The sequence below is a fragment of the Heptranchias perlo genome, chromosome 6 (assembly GCF_035084215.1).
Source record: "Heptranchias perlo isolate sHepPer1 chromosome 6, sHepPer1.hap1, whole genome shotgun sequence".
In the NCBI taxonomy this organism is placed as follows: domain Eukaryota; kingdom Metazoa; phylum Chordata; class Chondrichthyes; order Hexanchiformes; family Hexanchidae; genus Heptranchias; species Heptranchias perlo.
The window spans coordinates 73100739-73119502 of NC_090330.1; the positions used below are offsets into that span (position 1 = coordinate 73100739).

General features: G+C 45.4%; 1 long non-coding RNA gene across 1 annotated transcript; it reads right to left on the reverse strand.

The window, feature by feature from the left end:
- Window positions 1-325: 325 nt before the first annotated feature.
- On the reverse strand, window positions 326-16956 carry LOC137322556 (uncharacterized). Its single transcript, XR_010963174.1, has 4 exons — window positions 16872-16956; window positions 16611-16718; window positions 4220-4332; window positions 326-403 (listed from the first exon to the last, which is right to left on the reverse strand). It is a non-coding gene; the product is annotated as an uncharacterized lncRNA (long non-coding RNA).
- Between the last annotated feature and the right edge of the window lie 1808 nt (window positions 16957-18764).

The window sequence follows — 18764 nt, forward strand, 5'->3', positions numbered from 1 at the left end:
TCTTTATTTTTATTATACATATAAATATTTATTATACATACATGATATGATATAATATATTCTGATGTTTTATATATATATTACAATACAAATATAAAACATCAGAATAAGATAAAACATAAATATTTTAAATATTTGTGAGATAATTTTGAAAGCAAAACTCTGTGACCTTCTGGTGTACTCTCACCATAACTTCAGGCAAAGGGCTACAAATTCAGCTGGGACCCGGGTATGCTGAGTCCCAGCCTTAAGTTGGAGGGCCCAATTGGCCTGTTGATTTTCAGCCTTCAACCATCCCAAACAAGGTTACTGGCATGAGGGGTGGGCAAGGACTTCCCACGTCACACGTTCCTGTTTTCCTGGAGCTCAGAGTGATCTGGAACAGCATCAGCGGCTTAGACCCCTGGAGAAAGAAAAATGTAATGAAAAAACTATTGTAAAGTGGTCCCATTAACAAGGGGGCCACTGGGGGCATTAATGTTCACAAAATTTGCAGCCTGATTGGTGAATTAGTGCTTGAGATGCTTCCCTAGTGGCACTAGTGCCTGTCATTGCTGGGAAAAGTAGGGAACCTCCTCTGGGCCCTGGAACGTCTGCCAGTGTCAGTGACAGATGATTACAGTGAGCACATTTTGGCAATGTGCTAAGGATGTGCTGCCTCATGGATTTTTTAGGGCTGTATACTATACATTAGCTGATGCCCAGCAATTATAGTTGACATGTACAGTAGAGCTGAACTTTGAGCAGGAATTACTTTATATATTGATTTATTTTCTAAGTGCTGCACTAGTTACGTTATTTTCCTCAACTCAAAAAAACAGGCATTGTTCAATCAGCCATATAAACAGTAGCAATTTTTGGAGGGTCTGTACCATTATTCAAGTTTGGAGGGAGATTCTGAATAGAAGGCCTAATTTTAAATGTTTCTTTAAGTACAATCTTCTGGTGACACCAAGTACTGTTATAGAATTATTTGGTAAAGAAAGTTGCAAATTACTTTGTTTCTTTTTAAGTTTTATGGTTTCTCTAGCCTTCTCTGAAAAAAAAGTCACACCCTAAACAAAAGGACAGTAAAGGTAAAAAGCTGCTCCCCCATATTACATGCAAAAATTCATTTACTTATGTAAATGTAGTATTGTTTTTAATCTACCTGCGATGGCTTTCCATTTATTTTTCAGGAACCAATCAAACAACACTTACATGTGTTCCCAGCAGGCAAAACTCTGCAGCTGGAGAACACATTTATAAACTTTCACTGCAGTGTTATATCAGCACCTAAACAGTCTGCAAAACAGCGTCTATACTTAAGAGACATAGAAAAACAATTTGTCTAAAGCCATTTTGGTTTTATTACATATTGAATGTTAGAGCTGGTTTCAATTATTAAGTTAAAGAGGTATTGTTTTTCTTTGGCAATTATTCCACTGCAGGAAAAGAACTGCTTCTGTAACAGTTCTGTGTTTTCACCCAGGGTTTAGAGACAATACCCCAGTGACGTTTCTGTAAGTTTCTATTTATTTCTCTGGCTACCAAGAAGCTTTATCAGAACAAGCAGAGTGCAAATTCATTCTTCAGTCTGATATAGCTTTTGAGAGATATAGTACACTATACATTTCAATCTGTGCAAGCAACAAAATTAAACTAGGCCCATACCAAAGTTATTTTAATGATTGTCCTCGTGGCTTTGTGATGTTCAATATTCTTTTAGACTTTGAGGATTGTGTAAGGGCATCATGAGCCATGCTGGATGCCATCCATGGGCACCCAGAAGCCAGAAGTCTGTTATGTCCCCCCAAGGAACTATCCTTTGGCCCCCTCCTATTTCTCATCTATATGCTGCCCCTTGGTGACATTAGCTGAAAACAGAACATCAGGTTCCACATGTACACTGGTGACACCTAACTCTATCTCACCACTACCTCTCTCGACCCCTTCACTGCCTCTGATTTGTAACGCTGCTTGTCTGATATCCAGTATTGGATAAGCAGAAATTTCCTCCAATTAAATATTGGGAAGACTAAAGCCAGTGTCTTCGGTTCCAGCCACAAACTCCATTCCCTAGCCCCCGACTCCATCCCTCTCCCTGGCTACTGGCTGAGGCTTAACCAGACCGTTCACAACCTTGGTGTCTATTTCACCCTGAGCTGAACTTCCGACCCTGTATCTTCTCCATCACCATGACCACCTACTTACACCACCTTAACATCACCCGTCTCCATCCCTGCCTCAGCTCATCTGCTGCTGAAACCGTCATCCATGCATTTGTTACTTCTAGACTTGACTAATCCAATGCTCTCCCACCTTGCATCCTCCATAAACTTGGCCTAGTCCAAAACTCTGCTGCCCGTATCCTAACTTGCAACAAGTCACGTTCACCCATCATCCCTGAGCTTGCTGGCCTATATTGGCCCCGGGTCCGGTAACGCCTCTATTTAAAATGTTAAATTCCTCCATGGCCTCACCCCTCCTTATCTCTGTAACCTCCTCCAGACCTACAACCCTCCGAGATCTCTGCACTCCTCCAATTCTGGCCTCTTGTGCATCCCCGATTTTCATTGCTCCACCATTGGCGGCCTTCAGTGCCTTCAGTGTCTTCAGCTGCCTAGGTCCTAAGCTCTGGAATTCCCTCCCTAATCCTCTCTGCCTCTCTATCTCGCTCTCCTCCTTTAAGGGACTCCTTAAAACCTATCTCTTTGACCAAGCTTTTGGTCATCTGTCCAAATATCTCCTTATGTGGCTCCGTGCCAAATTCTGATTGATAAAGTTCCTGTGAGGCTTCTTGGGAGGTTTTACTACGTTAAAGGCGGTACATAAATCCAAGTTGTTGTTGTTGTCTATCAAAAATCTAGACTGAAACTGCTGATGTAGAATTAAGTGTTATCCTTGGGTAACTGGAAGAAAAACACAGACTATGAAGTTTTGCATGTTGCATGCAAGCTGCATATTCATTTGAATGGAACCTGTACTATTTCATTTCAGTCCACTGCACTCAGAGCCTGAGGAAATCATGCATAGAATCTTTGCTGAATGGCACCTGCTGCTTTAGGGAAGTGGATGCATGTACAAGACATTAGAACCAGTGTACCTTGAATCTCGAGGATGCTGTTGGGTATGATGGATTATGGATGCCTACATAACAACACCCTGGAACCCGGAATCACAGTCAATTCTTAACAGTCCAATCTTCTCACTCCACTTGGTAAAAAGTTGTCTTGAGTCATATGGAGTTCCATGTGAAATAAGAAACCCAATACCCATAGATCCCTTTGACTGAGCAGCCCTCAGAATGCAGATACAGCTAACAAGCAACAGAAACTCCCTGAATTTTGTCCACTTAATTTATTTGATGTGGGATGTATTTTCTTACAGAAGGAAAACTAAAGAATGTTAATGATATTGCCTATCCAAAATACAATGGGACTGCACTTTAACAAATGTGGAATAGACTACAGACTGCCATTCCACATACCAGTTAGTCCATTTGAACACACCAGTCTAGTTTCTCTGGCATTATTTTAACACTTGCATGAATCCATTTAAAATAAATGGTTTAACACTAACATTAAAATAACACTGTTTGGAAAATCTAGGCCTGAATCATGAGTCCACATTTGAATCTGATATTATAGTGAAATTCATGTGAACAGTATCTATTTCTGACTAATTAATAAGGTAATATCTCACATGCAAAACACATAGAAGTGTAGGAAAGTTCAGGGCCAGAAAAAACTCTGCAGTCCATCTATCTGGTTCCAAAACTAATACACTCAATCACCCACTCCCCTAAATATCTGTCCATTTCTCCCTTTAATTTTCCCAACCTCTCTGCCTCTCTTGACAGTCCATTCATCACGTTAACCATCCTCTGTGTAAAGTAGTTAAATCCACCTTCCCTCGCCTAAACTTGAACCCGTCTCCCTTGGGTTTAGAGTTTGTTGCAATCTTGAACCTATTATCGGGATTCAATTTATCCATTCCCTTTAGTTTTTGAATACTTGAACAATATCTCCACTGAGCCTGCTCATCTTCAGAGTAAACAATCCAGCCTTTTCAATTCTCCTCATAGTTCAGATGCTTTAAGCTAGGTATCAGTCTGCTGCCCTTTTCAGCAATGCCTCCACTGCATGGATATCCTCACTGTAATATAGTGGCCAGAACTGTGCACAGAATTCCATAACAGTTCCTGTACAGACTCATTATTACGTTTTGGAATTATTACCTCATGGAACTTCCTCGATCTGGTATGTTTTCCTTACTGCTGCTGCACACTGCAGTTGGGTTAGGGTTAGAGATATCCACCAATACTCCCAGATTGCATTCCTGTGTAGTGTCCTGTAGGAACATAGGATCATTAGGAACAGGAGTAGGCCTATCAGCCTCGAGAGCCTGCTCTGTAGCTGAGAGCTGTTCAGTTTATGTTCTCACTGTTTATTTCTCATCCTTAGTCACATTATTTTGCATTTGTTCACATTAAATACCATTTGTCACTTACCTGACCAATTTCCCAACCTATCCAGATTGCCCTGTATTGAGTTTGCCTCTTCCCTTTTATTTGACCCCACCTCCAAATTTGGCATCATCTGCACAGCTAGACAGCATTGTTTCTGTATCCAGCTGCAAACCATTTATATACACTGTAAACACAAGTGGCTCCAGCACTCATCCCTATGGCACTCCACTAGTGACCCCTTCTCATGTTGATGCAGCTGCATTCACAACCGCCCTTTGCTTTAGACAATTTCCAATCCAACTCAGAAGCTTACCTCCTATCCAATGCCTTGTGGAATAATCACTTGTGTGACACGGTATCATTAGCCTTGCTGCGAACTAAATACATCCCACCAACAGACTTTCCATTGTCAACAGGGACCATCATTTCCTCGCATAACTCAGTATTGTTAGGCAAGTCTTTTCTCCTATTAATCCATTCAGACTCTTTCTTATTTTACCATACCTCTCTGGTTGTTTCATTATTCCCTCTTTCAAGGAGCCTTTGAATACTTTACTCTTAATAGATGTTAGGCTTGTTAACCTGTAGTTTCCTGGATCATACCATGCCCCTTTTTAAATATGTTAACTACTTTCAATTGCTTGATCATTGCTCCAGTTTAGAATGATTCCCAGAGGTAGGTGGCAAGGATGTGACTGAAAAGAGAGTTGGACCGGTTCTTGGTTGGGGCAGAGATCGTATCTAATAAAAGAGAAGTGATTTAACAGTTAACACAAGCATGGTCAATGCTGTCTCCTGGACTGGTTTCGATCATTTGAGGGGGTCAGGGAGGAACTTTCTAGATTTCCCCCCGACCCCACTTTTGGCCCAGGGTTTTGTTTTTCTGTTTTATTGCCTCTCCCAGGAGATCACATGGTTGCTGGGGGGCAATAAGTGTCTAGTCACGATGCTCCAGGCATCATGAGTATAGGGCAGGCTTGAAGGGCCAGCTGGTCTTTTCCTGTCTGTCATTTTCATATGTCTGTATGATTTTACTAGCCTCTTCTTTAAGTGCCCTTGTAGTAAATCCATCCAGCTGTGGTGCATTGTTTTCCTTTAATTTCTTTATTCTATCAGTGGCCTGGTGTTTACACTTACAATAACAATTTGCATTTATATAGCACCTTTAAGGCAATAAAACATCCCAAGGCACTTCACAGCAGCAAAATCAGACAAAAATTGACACTAAGCCAAAGAAGGAGGTATTAGGACAGATGAATAACAGCTTGGTCAATGAGGTAGGTTTTAAGGAGCGTCTTAAATGAAGAGGTGGAGGTGGAGAGGCTGAGAGGTTTATGGAGGGAATTCAGAGCTTAGGGCCTAGACGGCTGAAGGCATGGCCGCCAACTGTGGGGCGAAGGGAGTGGTGGATACTCAAGAGGACAGAATTGGATGAATGCAGAGATCTCGGAGGGTTGTAGGGCTGGAGGAGGTTACAGAGATAGGGAGGGGCGAGGCCATGGATGAATTTGAACACGAAGATGAAAATTTTAAAATCAAGGAGTTGGTAACCCGGGTGCCAATGTAGGTCAGCGAGCACAGGGGTGATGGGTGAACGGGAATTGGTACGAGTTAGGATACAGGCAGCAGGGTTTTGGATGAGCTCAAGTTTATGCAGGCTGGAAGATGGGAAGCTGGCCAGGAGAGCATTGGAATAATTGACTTTGGAGGTAACAAATGTATGGATGAGGATTTCAGCAACAGATTGGCTGAGGTAGGGGTGAAGATGGACAATATTACATAGGTGGAAGTAGGTGAACCTTGTAATGGACAGGATATGGGGTCAGAAGATCAGCTCAGGGTCTAATAGGATAGCGAGGTTGTGAACAATCTGGTTCAGCCTGAGACAATAGCTAGGGAATGGAGTTTACATAAGAACATAAGAAATAGGAGCAGGAGTAGGCCAATCGGCCCCTCGAGCCTGCTCCGCCATTCAATAAGATCATGGCTGATCTGATCCAAACCTCAAATTTAAATTCATGTCCAATTTCCTGTCCGCTCCCCGTAACCCCTAATTCCCTTTACTTCTAGGAAACTGTCTATTTCTGTTTTAAATTTATTCAATGATGTAGCTTCCACAGCTTCCTGGGGCAGCAAATTCCACAGACCTACTACCCTCTGAGTGAAGAAGTTTCTCCTCATCTCAGTTTTGAAAGAGCAGCCCCTTATTCTCAGATCATGCCCCCTAGTTCTAGTTTCACCCATCCTTGGGAACATCCTTACCGCATCCACCCGATCAAGCCCCTTCACAATCTTATATATTTCAATAAGATCGCCTCTCATTCTTCTGAACTCCAAGAATAGAGTCCCAATCTACTCAACCTCTCCTCATATGTCCGCCCCCACATCCCCGGGATTAACCGAGTGAACCTTCTTTGTACTGCCTCAAGAGCAAGTATGTCTTTGCTTAAGTATGGACACCAAAACTGTATGCAGTATTCCAGGTGCTGTCTCACCAATACCTTATATAACTGCAGCAATACCTCCCTGTTTTTATATTCTATCCCCCGAGCAATAAAAGCCAACATTCCGTTGGCCTTCTTGATCACCTGCTGCACCTGCATACTAACTTTTTGATTTTCTTGCACCAGGACTCCCAGATCCCTTTGTACTGCAGTACTTTCCAGTTTCTCGCCATTAAGATAATAACTTGCTCTCTGATTTTTCCTGCCAAAGTGCATAGTTTGTAGCATGGGCTGAATTAGAAGAAATTTTAGCTCATCCAGGACTGGATGCTGGACAAGCAGTCTAACAACATAGAGGCAGTGGAGGGGTCAAGAGAGGTGTTGGTGAGGTCGAACTGGATGTCATCAGTGTACATGTCGAACCTGACGTTGTATCTTCAGATGATGTTGTCGAGGAGCAGCACGTAGATGAGAAATAGAAGGGGGCCAAGGATAGATCCTTGAGGGACTCCAGAGGTAATGGTGCACTTTAAACTAAACCTGGTGAGATCATTTGTTTGATTTACATTTGTACGTAAAAGGCCATTAAAAGGAGAAATCCATTGTCTTATCAGTGATAAAACACCAAATGAGTATAAATAAAATACTACGTGTTAGGAGGAAACTGATCTTAAATGAAATGTCCTAATATATTAATATTTAATTATAATAAATTGAGAAAATTTTCTTTTGTGTAATGTGGGATAATTTTTATGAATTAGCATTCCTGATGCTCAACTTTGCACGACAGGAGTATATGTCAGAAAGATGGGTGTGGGGACTCCATGCACCTACAGAATTTCAGTAGCTAAAATAAGTGATTAAGAAAGCAAGGCAATCAGAAATATGAAATTCTGAATACAACCACAAGTGATAGTTATTTCAATTTGTAAAACTGAGTTGGTATCGAAAGTCATATATCTTTATGATCCTTTGATGCTGTTACCATTGGCTCATCTGTCATCTAATTTTTTTTTTGGCTGAGGGGTTAGGTTTCTGAACGTCAAGTGATCATTTGCTATAAATTACTGCTGGTGATGTTAGTGGATGAAGGCGGAACACAAACAGGTTAACATCTCCGTTAAAGTGGTGGACAAATGTCAGAGAAACGCTGTAAGCATCTGTCAATATCGCCGATAGTGAGTTCGAGCCATGTAGAATAAAAAAGCAGTATGGCTCACCATGACAACCTTTTACAGAGTCAGTCCTACAAGGGACTGTGATTGAGTGATAGGCCTAAATTTTAACTAGGAGGCGGGATCTCAGCGGGGGGCTCAATAATCGGGTGGGAAACCCGGAGAAAAAAAATTGTGCGGTTCCCGAGCGATCGTGACTCAATTGAAGCCATTTAACTCAACTTCAGGTTTCGCGTCCTCAAGCTGCTCAGCGGGCTCACTGCGCACCCACATGACGTGTTTAAAGCCCACTTTTTAAAGGGCCACTACAACAATGCATTTTGAAGGAGAAAGGAGGCTACAATGACGATGCAATGTTCCAGAGCCAAGGCAGCAACTATGTTCTCCGACGCCACCCTGGAGACATTGCTGGGCACAGTGAGAAACAGGAGGGAAGTGCTTCATCCACCAGACAGGAGTAAGAAACCTGGCTCTGTTACAAAGAAGGCATGGCTGAAGGTGGTAGACCAGGTCAGCAGCAGGAGCACGGTGCTCCTGTCATGGCTACAATGCAGAAAGAGATTTAATGACCTAACCAGATCAGGAAAAGTGAGTACACCTGCATTCTGTGGTGAACATTACCCCACCTCACATTGCCCTGCAAAGCCTACTCCACTACATCACTCCTCACACCCATTTAAGACTCAGTGTCAAGTTACCTTCATTTTCTGTGCACGTCTTCACCCCCCAATTTGTGCACCCACCTCTCCCACTCACCCCAATCCTGATCCAATGTGATCAATCTGTCTGATCCTCACCCTTTGATGCATTTGCTTCATTGTTATCCTGACCCAAAGCAATGCATCCAATGACCACTTCACCCTCATGTCTCTACTTTCTCCCCTTGTAGAAGAGAGCGCATAATGTAAGGGAGAGGACGAGGACTGGAGGGGGGCCTCACAGAGGCGGAGGAGGAGGCATTGGAGATGAGCCAGATGGTGGAGTGCGTGGCCGTTGGGGATGCCGAGACTGGCATCCCGCAAACGTCTGGTGACAGAACTTTAACATCCCTCACATACAACATGGATTGAATGTTATAAATGATTGATCTGTTGCATGCCTCAGTATGCTCATCGCAACATTACATCTGCGTTGATTACTGATATTGCTGTATGTTCTCTTCCATGGACATCATGGACTGAAGACGTGGTCAAGGGCAGTTCCTCAAAGGAGCTCCCTGCCTCACCAAGGGTATGACAGACTGTCATGTTTCTCATTTATATTTGGTTTATGTTAACTTCATATTAAATGTTATGGTTATCACCATCACTGCCATGTCTTGCGCAATCCTGAGGCTCTTTTGTGAAAGCCCCCTTACATGTTGTTGCTCATGAACGGCAAGATTTGATGCCACCCATTGGGTACGTTTGCAATGTGTGCGCGTGTCGTTTTATGACTGTTTTGTGCAATCTTGCGGGGAGGGGGAGGGGGGTTGTGGTTGTGGTGGTCATTAAACATGGTCTGAGTACTTGGCTGTAATCACTTTGCAGATCTGCCTACAGAATCTATCAAATATGAGTGATTCCCTGGCATGACGAACAGACAGATGAGATGCTGCTCTGCCGATGGTTCGCCCATCGTCGTCCTCCTCATCCTCATCCTCCTCCTCATCGTCTTCTTCAATGTTGATGGCAGGTGTGGCTGCTTCTGGAGCTCGTGGGACCTCATCCACCGGTAACCCTCTCTGTTGAGCGATGTTGTGCAGGACGCAACACACAACTATTACTCCACACACCCTAGTACTGAAGGGCTCCCTCAGATCGATTAAGGCACCAGAAGCACATCTTTAGCATTCCTATGGCTTGCTCTATGATAGACCTGGTGGTGCTATGACTGTCATTGTAATGCTTGATGTGGAGATGCCGGTGATGGACTGGGGTTGACAATTGTAAACAATTTTACAACACCAAGTTATAGTCCAGCAATTTTATTTTAAATTCACAAGCTTTCGGAGGCTACCTCCTTCCTCAGGTGAACGATGCGGAAATGAAGTCCTCGAAATGAAGTCGCATTTATAATTCACAGAACAGTTTTTTCAACTGCCCGTTGCCAAGGCAATCAGTGTGCAGACAGACAGGTGTTACCTGCCAGGTCTCAGAATATACAAATCACCAAAAAAAAACAACAAACAAAAAAAAAAAAACAGAGATAGAGAGGTAGAAACTCGGCCAACGTTGTCTACCTCATACGTTGCAGGAAAGGATGCCCCGGAGCATGGTACATTGGCGAGACCATGCAGACACTGCGACAACGGATGAACGGACACCGCGCAACAATCGCCAAACAGGAGGGTTCCCTCCCAGTCGGGGAACACTTCAGCAGTCAAGGACATTCAGCCACCGACCTTCGGGTAAGCGTACTCCAAGGCGGCCTTCGAGACACACGACAACGCAAAATCGTCGAGCAGAAATTGATAGCCAAGTTCCGCACCCATGAGGACGGCCTCAACCGGGATCTTGGGTTCATGTCACGCTACACGTTACCCCACCAGCGAACAAATGTTATCTGTTTTTAATATAACGGGTCAGTTGCTGTCTTTTCTATGTTTCTACCTCTCTATCTCTGTTTTTTTTTTTTTGTTTGTTGTTTTTTTTTGGTGATTTGTATATTCTGAGACCTGGCAGGTAACACCTGTCTGTCTGCACACTGATTGCCTTGGCAACGGGCAGTTGAAAAAACTGTTCTGTGAATTATAAATGCGACTTCATTTCGAGGACTTCATTTCCGCATCGTTCACCTGAGGAAGGAGGTAGCCTCCGAAAGCTTGTGAATTTAAAATAAAATTGCTGGACTATAACTTGGTGTTGTAAAATTGTTTACAATTGTAATGCTTCTGAGCCATGTCTGCAGAGGGTATTCCTTGTCTCCAAGGAGCCAGCCCTTAAGTCTGTCTGTGCGTGGAAGAGGGCCGGGATGTTGGATTCGCGCAGAATGAAGGAATCATGGCAGCTGCCCGGGAATCTGACACACACCTGCAGAAACCTCTTCTGGAGGTCATAAACCAGCTACAGATTGATAGAGTGATATCCTTTTCTGTTGATGAACAGTCCTGGCTCATGTAGAGGTGCTCGGATTGCTACGTGTGTGCAATCCATTACGCCCTGTACCCATAGGAATCCTGCCAGAGAGTGGAAACCCACTGCCCTTTCAGTCTGGCTGATGTTGTCGATGGGGAAATTGATGTAGTTGAATGCCCTGGCAAATAAGCCATCTGTGACCTGTCATATATACTTATGGCAGACAACTGAGAGATCCTGGTGATGTCACCAGTGGCCCCCTGGAAGGATCTGGAGGCGAAGAAGTTGAGGGCAGTGGTTACTTTAGCTGCCACAGGCAATGCATGGCCAGCAGGCCCAATCGGGATCAGATCTGCATGAAGGAGCCTGCAGATATCTGCAACCACCTGGCCACTCAATCTTAGCCTTCATAGGCACTGCTTCTCAGAGAGGTACAAGACGCTCAGCCTCTGCCTGTATACCCTCTCTCGAGGGTAGTGCCTCCGCGACATCGGGCCCTCCGTTTTACCCCTCTGCTCTTCTGCAGGTCCTTGTGGCACACATCTGTCTTGTGGAGCTTCAACTCCCAGAACTGCACGCCGTACCTGGCGCGGATGATGATGGGCCTCCTTCTCAGATGCAGTGCTGAATACATCCATTGCGTCCCCCATCCTGATGGTGTCAGTTTGAGGGGGCCCAAAATGCAGGCAAATATGTCTGGACAGAAGAATTCTGAATATTTATTGAATGTCATTTGTGACAGTTTTACCCAGTGAAAAATAGCGATGCAGGGCTTTAAGGTAACCATAGATCTCCTCAAAGAATCAAAGAATCTTTGAAAGAGCTATCCAATTAGTCCCACTCTCCCACTCTTACCCCATAGCCCTCCAATTTTTTTCCTTTTCAAGCATATATCCAGTTCCCTTTTGGAAGTTACGACTGAATCTCTTTCCACCACCCTTTCAGGCAATGCATTCCAGATCATAACAACTCGCTGCATAAAAAACATTTCTCCTAATTTTCCTTCTGGTTCTTTTGCCAATTAGCTTAAATCTGTGTCCTCTGCTGACCGATCCACCCACCAGTGGAAATAGTTTCTCCTTATTTACTCTATTTTTTTATTATTCGTTCATGGGATGTGGGCGTCACTGGCGAGGCCGGCATTTATTGCCCATCCCTAATTGCCCTTGAGAAGGTGGTGGTGAGCCGCCTTCTTGAACCGATGCAGTCCGTGTGGTGAAGGTTCTCCCACAGAGCTGTTAGGGAGGGAGTTCCAGGATTTTGACCCAGCGACGATGAAGGAAAGGCGATATATTTCCAAGTCGGGATGGTGTGTGACTTGGAGGGGAACGTGCAGGTGGTGTTGTTCCCATGTGCCTGCTGCTCTTGTCCTTCTCGGTGGTAGAGGTCGCGGCTTTGGGAGGTGCTGTCGAAGAAGCCTTGGCGAGTTGCTGCAGTGCATCCTGTGGATGGTACACATTTCAGCCACAGTGCGCCGGTGGTGAAGGGAGTGAATGTTTAGGGAGGTGGATGGGATGCCAATCAAGCGGGCTGCTTTGTCCTGGATGGTGTCGATCTTCTTGAGTGTTGTTGGAGCTGCACTCATCCAGGCAAGTGGAGAGTATTCCATCACACTCCTGACTTGTGCCTTGTAGATGGTGGAAAGGCTTTGGGGAGTCAGGAGGTGAGTGAATCGCCGCAGAATACCCAGCCTCTGACCTGCTCTTGTAGCCACAGTATTTATATGGCTGGTCCAGTTAAGTTTCTGATCAATGGTGACCCCCAGGATGTTGATGGTGGGGGATTCTGCAATGGTAATGCCGTTGAATGTCATGGGGAGGTGGTTCGACATTCTCTTGTTGGAGATAGTCATTGTCTGGCACTTGTCTGGCGCGAATGTTACTTGCCACTTATGAGCCCAAGCCTGGATGTTGTCCAGGTCTTGCTGCATGCGGGCTCGGACTGCTTCATTATTTGAGGAGTTGCGAATGGAACTGAACAATCATCAGCGAACATCCCCATTTCTGACCTTATGATGGAGGGAAGGTCATTGATGAAGCAGCTGAAGATGGTTGGGCATAGGACACTGCCCTGAGGAACTCCTGCAACAATACCCTGGGGCTGAGATGATTGGCCTCCAACAACCACTACCATCTTCCTTTGTGCTAGGTATGACTCCAGCCACTGGAGAGTTTTCCCCCTGATTCCCATTGACTTCAATTTTACTAGGGTTCCTTGGTGCCACACTCGGTCAAATGCTGCCTTGATGTCAAGGGCAGTCACTCTCACCTCACCTCTGGAATTCAGCTCCTTCGTCCATGTTTGGACCAAGGCTGTAATGAGGTCTGGAGTTGAGTGGTCCTGGCAGAACCCTAACTGAGCATCGGTGAGCAGATTATTGCTGAGTAAGTGCCGCTTGATAGAACTGTCGACGACACCTTCCATCAGTTTGCTGATGAATGAGAGTAGACTGAAGGGGTGGTAATTGGCTGGATTGGATTTGTCCTGCTTTTTGTGGACAGGACATACCTGGGCAATTTTCCACATTGTCAGGTAGATGCCAGTGTTGTAGCTGTACTGGAACAGCTTGGCTAGAGGCGCAGCTAGTTCTGGAGCACAAGACTTCAGCACTACAGGCGGAGCAGGCTCGAGGGGCCGATTGGCCTACTCCTGCTCCTATTTCTTATGTACAGCCGGGATGTTGTCGGGGCCCATAGCCTTTGCTGTATCCAATGCACTCAACCGTTTCTTGATATCACGTGGAGTTAATCGAATTGGCTGAAGACTGGCTTCTGTGATGGTGGGGATATCGGGAGGAGGTCGAGATGGATCGTCCACTCGGCACTTCTGGCTGAAGATGGTTGCAAACGCTTCAGCCTTGTCTTTTGCACTCACGTGCTGGACTCCGCCATCATTGAGAATGGGGTTGTTTGCAGAGCCTCCTCCTCCCGTTAGTTGTTTAATTGTCCACCACCATTCATGACTGGATGTGGCAGGACTGCAGAGCTTTGATCTGATCCGTTGGTTGCAGAATCGCTTAGATCTGTCTAAAGCATGCTGCTTCCACTGTTTAGCATGCAAGTCGTCCTGAGTTGTAGTATCACCAGATTGGCACCTCATTTTTAGGTACGCCTGGTGCTGCTCCTGGCATGCTCTTCTACACTCTTCATTGAACTAGGATTGATCCCCTAGCTTGTTGGTAATGGTAGAGTGAGGAATATGCCGGGCCATGAGGTTACAGATTGTGCTGGAATACAATTCTACTGCTACTGATGGCCCACAGTGCCTCATGGATGCCCAGTTTTGAGCTGCTAGATCTGTTCTGAATCTATCCCATTTAGCACGGTGGTAGTGCCACACAACACGTTGGATGGTGTCCTCAGTGCGAAGACAGGACTTCATCTCCACGAGGACTGTGCGGTGGTCACTCCTACCAATACTGTCATGGACAGATGCATCTGTGACAGGTAGATTGGTGAGGACGAGGTCAAGTAAGTTTTTCCCTCGTGTTGGTTTGCTCACCACCTGCCGCAGGCCCAGTCTGGCAGCTATGTCCTTCAGGACTCGGCCAGCTCGGTCAGTAGTGGTGCTACGGAGTCACTCTTGGTGATGGACATTGAAGTCCCCCCCCAGAGTATATTCTGTGCCCTTGCAACCCTCAGTGCTTCCTCCAAGTGGTGTTCAACATGCAGGAGGACTGATTCATCAGCTGAGGGAGGACGGCAGGTGGTAATCAGCATGAGGTTTCCTTGCCCATGTTTGACCTGATGCCATGAGATTTCATTGGGTCCAAAGTCAATGTTGAGGACTCCCACGGCCACTCCCTCCTGACTGTATATCACTGTACCACCACCTCTGGTCAGTCTGTCCTGCTGGTGGGACAGGACATACCCAGGGATGGTGATGGAAGAGTCTGGGACGTTGGCTGAAAGGTATGATTCTGTGAGTATGGCTATGTCAGGCTGTTGCTTGACTAGTCTGTGGGACAGCTCTCCCAATTTTGGCACAAATCACCAGATGTTAGTGAGGAGGAATTTGCAGGGTCGACTGGGCTTGGTTTGCCTTTGTCATGTCCGGTGCCTAGTGGTCCGATGACAGGTGGTCCGTCTGGTTTTATTCTTATTATGATGTTTTTTAGCGAGATTTTTCACCTGAGTGGCTTGCTAGGCCATTTCATAAGGCAATTAAGAATCAACCACATTGCTGTGGGTCTGGAGTCACATATAGGCCAGACCGGGTCAGGACGGCAGGTTTCCTTCCCTAAAGGACATTAGTGAACCAGATGGGTTTTTACGACAATCCGGTAGTTTCATGGCCACCATCACTGATACTAGTATTTTAATTCCAGATTTCTATTTAAACCTCTCATAATTTTGAACCCCTCTAATAAATCTCTTCTTAACTTTCTTTGCTCTACTGAAACCAATCCCAGCTTCTCTAGTCTCTCCACTGGAGGCGTAGTCTGATTATGAGGATAGTACAGTCTGCGTACGAAGAGAGTGCAATCTAGACACTAGAGGAGTGCAGTTTGACTAAGTGGGGAGTGCAGTCTGATTATGAATTCATACAGCATTCAATTGTCCCTTTCTGTACCTATCTAATTCAGGATATCAGTCAAGCGGAACTATGCTTTCTGCATGTTGAAGGGTTGCTGAAGATAAAAAGCACTGAACACGATATCCTTACGTCATGGGGTTGGAGCCCACAGCAATGTCAGAGATTTAATCAGGAAAGATTTTACCTAGGGCATGTAATTATTCTATAGCAGAAGATCTACTCATGACATCCAATTATTGAGTGTGAACAAAGAAATCGGAGTCTAAACACTTTGGGCGCTAAATTGGGCCGTGTAGCGCCCGTTGTTTTGGTGCTACACGGCCTCTCCGACATCCAAGATGGCGTCTTGGATGCGCACGCATGTTTCATACATGACGTGCGCCAGACGACATCTTGGTAAAGGAGTTAGCGCAGGTGCTAATACCGGACGTTGGAAGCATGTAAAGTAGGGAGAAAATGGCTGGAATCAGTGTGTAATGCTGATTTAAAGTTATACACACAATTTTGGACCTTAACGCTCAACTCAACGCAGTCTTATCCCCGACCTTCTAAACGTTTCTTACAGTGCCTGAAGTACCCCCCACCAGCGCTATTTAAAGGGCCATGCAGGTGTTGCAGGTTAGTTGCTGGATTATTGCTTCTGGCTGCTGGAGGAGCAGGAAGTGTTTTTTGAAGCTCCCTTTTCTTATTGAGAGTTCCTGCACTACTTTTGAGAGTGCTTTGGCAGGTACTGCCTTACAGGTCGGAAAGTTACAACCCTGGTGGAACAACATTCCTGCCAACCATGGGCGGTCTGCTAGGGCTCCCGCTGGGCATTGAGCCTGACTGGGAACATGCAGAGAGGCCACGCACAGCAGGTCAAGCTGCAAGGAGACGGAGGACGAGGAGGCGCAGGGCAATGAGCAGGAGGCCCTACCCAATGAGGGCCTTCTGGGATCAATTTTCTTACCTCAACATGAGCTGGTGGAAGCAAGTGTCTGATCAAGTGACAGTGTGGCTTCAGTGTCCTCCTCCTCCTCCTCCTCCTCAGAGGGTGCCGTCACGTGTTCTTGGGTATCTGCTTTGACAAAGGAAAACAGGTTGAGTTGTGGAGTGGGGAGAGGAGCAAGTAAGAGGTGTGTGCTGACAGCATGTGCAGCACGTGAGTCAGAAAAGATTATGGGAGGAGGGAGATGTAGAAAAGGAGAAGGAGCATTAGATATGCAGAGACCCCCCCTTCAACGGGACTTCTAGCGTGGCACGTTGTGATGGCTGCAGCAATGGCCCACCCAATGATCCGCAGTGCCATCTCCTCCAGGGGGGGTGAGGACATGTAGACGTGCCCATCCAGCCTCAGGTCCCTCCTGTTGCTGGGTGTTATATGCCACCTTCTCCTGCAAAACAGAGGACAGTGTGTCAGTGAGTGTCCTGCAAGGTGTGTGGGTGATGTGCCTGTAGTGGTCGAATAGCTGCCAGTTTGTGTGACTTGTGAGTGTTTTTTGTGTGGCCTGCAAGTGTGGTATTATATGCGGGTGAGACGCAGCATTGCATATGGATGGGCTGTGTTTGTTGGTGGGTGGATGGGTGAAGGGAGGTGTCGTGCATGGAGTATTGGTGCAGTTGGTAGGATGTACCACTTGACACTTGTATTCACTCACCTTGACCACTCATGTCAAATCATCAAACTAGCATTCACCTCTTGTGCCACAGCCTGCCAATGCCTGCACAGCTGTAGTCTGGAGGGTTTCTGGCCACCCTGCGGGTACATGCTTGCCCTCCTTTGGTCCACGCCTTCCACCAGGGCTTCGAGAGCATTGTCGGAGAATAGTGGAGCCCTCTCTCTTGCCGGTGCAGCTACTCGCAATGCCATTCTCCCTTCCCCTAGTTGGCTGTGTACCTGCCATTTGAAATGTGCCTGCACCTTTAAGTAGTGCAGGCTGCTGATGACATGCGCTGTGCACGCCCCATTTCCAACTTCTTCATTCTCCTTGCAGCCTCTCATCAGCGAGGGCTGCGCTTGCTGCAAGGAGATTTCATGGTAAGTGCAGGCAGCACAAAGTTCACTTGCTGCCTGCGTAGGATCTGTCGGGCGCAGGGATGCGCTACCATTGCCCAGAACGGACCCTTATCCAAGTTTTCCCCCTAAGAACTCCCAGCCAAATGTTTGTCTGCGAGAACTGCTTGCCCTGCTGCAAAAACTCACCTTTAATCCCCATTTGTCAATCACTGGTTTAAATGTCTAAATGGCTGCCGACTGCAATTCGCATCTGTTTCCATGGCGCGTTTCAAAGGCCACGAGAAATATGTTCAGGTTGGGATAAAATCGTTTCCCTGCCTCAATCCCCACAAATTTAATTGATTTACGTACTTCAACAATGTTAATTGCCCCTTTAAATGTCATCCTGCCAGTTTTAATTACCGACGGGACTTCTGGTTTTCCGATGCGTGCGCGCACCCAGATGCGTCTGGGTGAAACTCATTTTTCAGTGCGTTTGAGCCAGGACTCATTCCCACTCCAAACTTTAAAAATTTTTATTGCCCCCCCCACCCTGCCCCAACCCATCTGTTCTTCGGAGTTAAAATCATGCCCATAGATTCTGAAATATTATAGATTGTGTCCTGTAATATGATTGATAGCAATATTAATTAGCAGAAATCCATCTTAGATGTTCAATATCGCAGCTTTTGAAATATCATTAGGACTGAAGCACAATGTCACTTCAATATTAACATTGAACAGAATAGCTTTAAGAAATTAAATGTGAAAATAACAATTGACATTCATACCAGCTAATATTTCTGTTAGGGATCCAAAATTTTATTTGAATCAAAGATTCCATTTGTTTAATTCCAAAATGATAAGGTTGCACAAAAGTTGAGACAGGATTTTGGAAATCAAATCTATATGAAAATTATTAAAGGACCCTCATTCAGGTAAAAAGCAGATATCAAACTTCATATAACAAAGGGCTTCAGGGAGTAATTTTATCCCAATTCACCCGGTGGGAAAGTGACGCGATCAGATCAGCCGTCTGTTTTACTTTCCATTGAAGTCAACGGAGAGTAAAATTGCACTGTATATAAGGCAGGCGGCTGAACTGATCCCGTCAGTTTTCTATTGCGC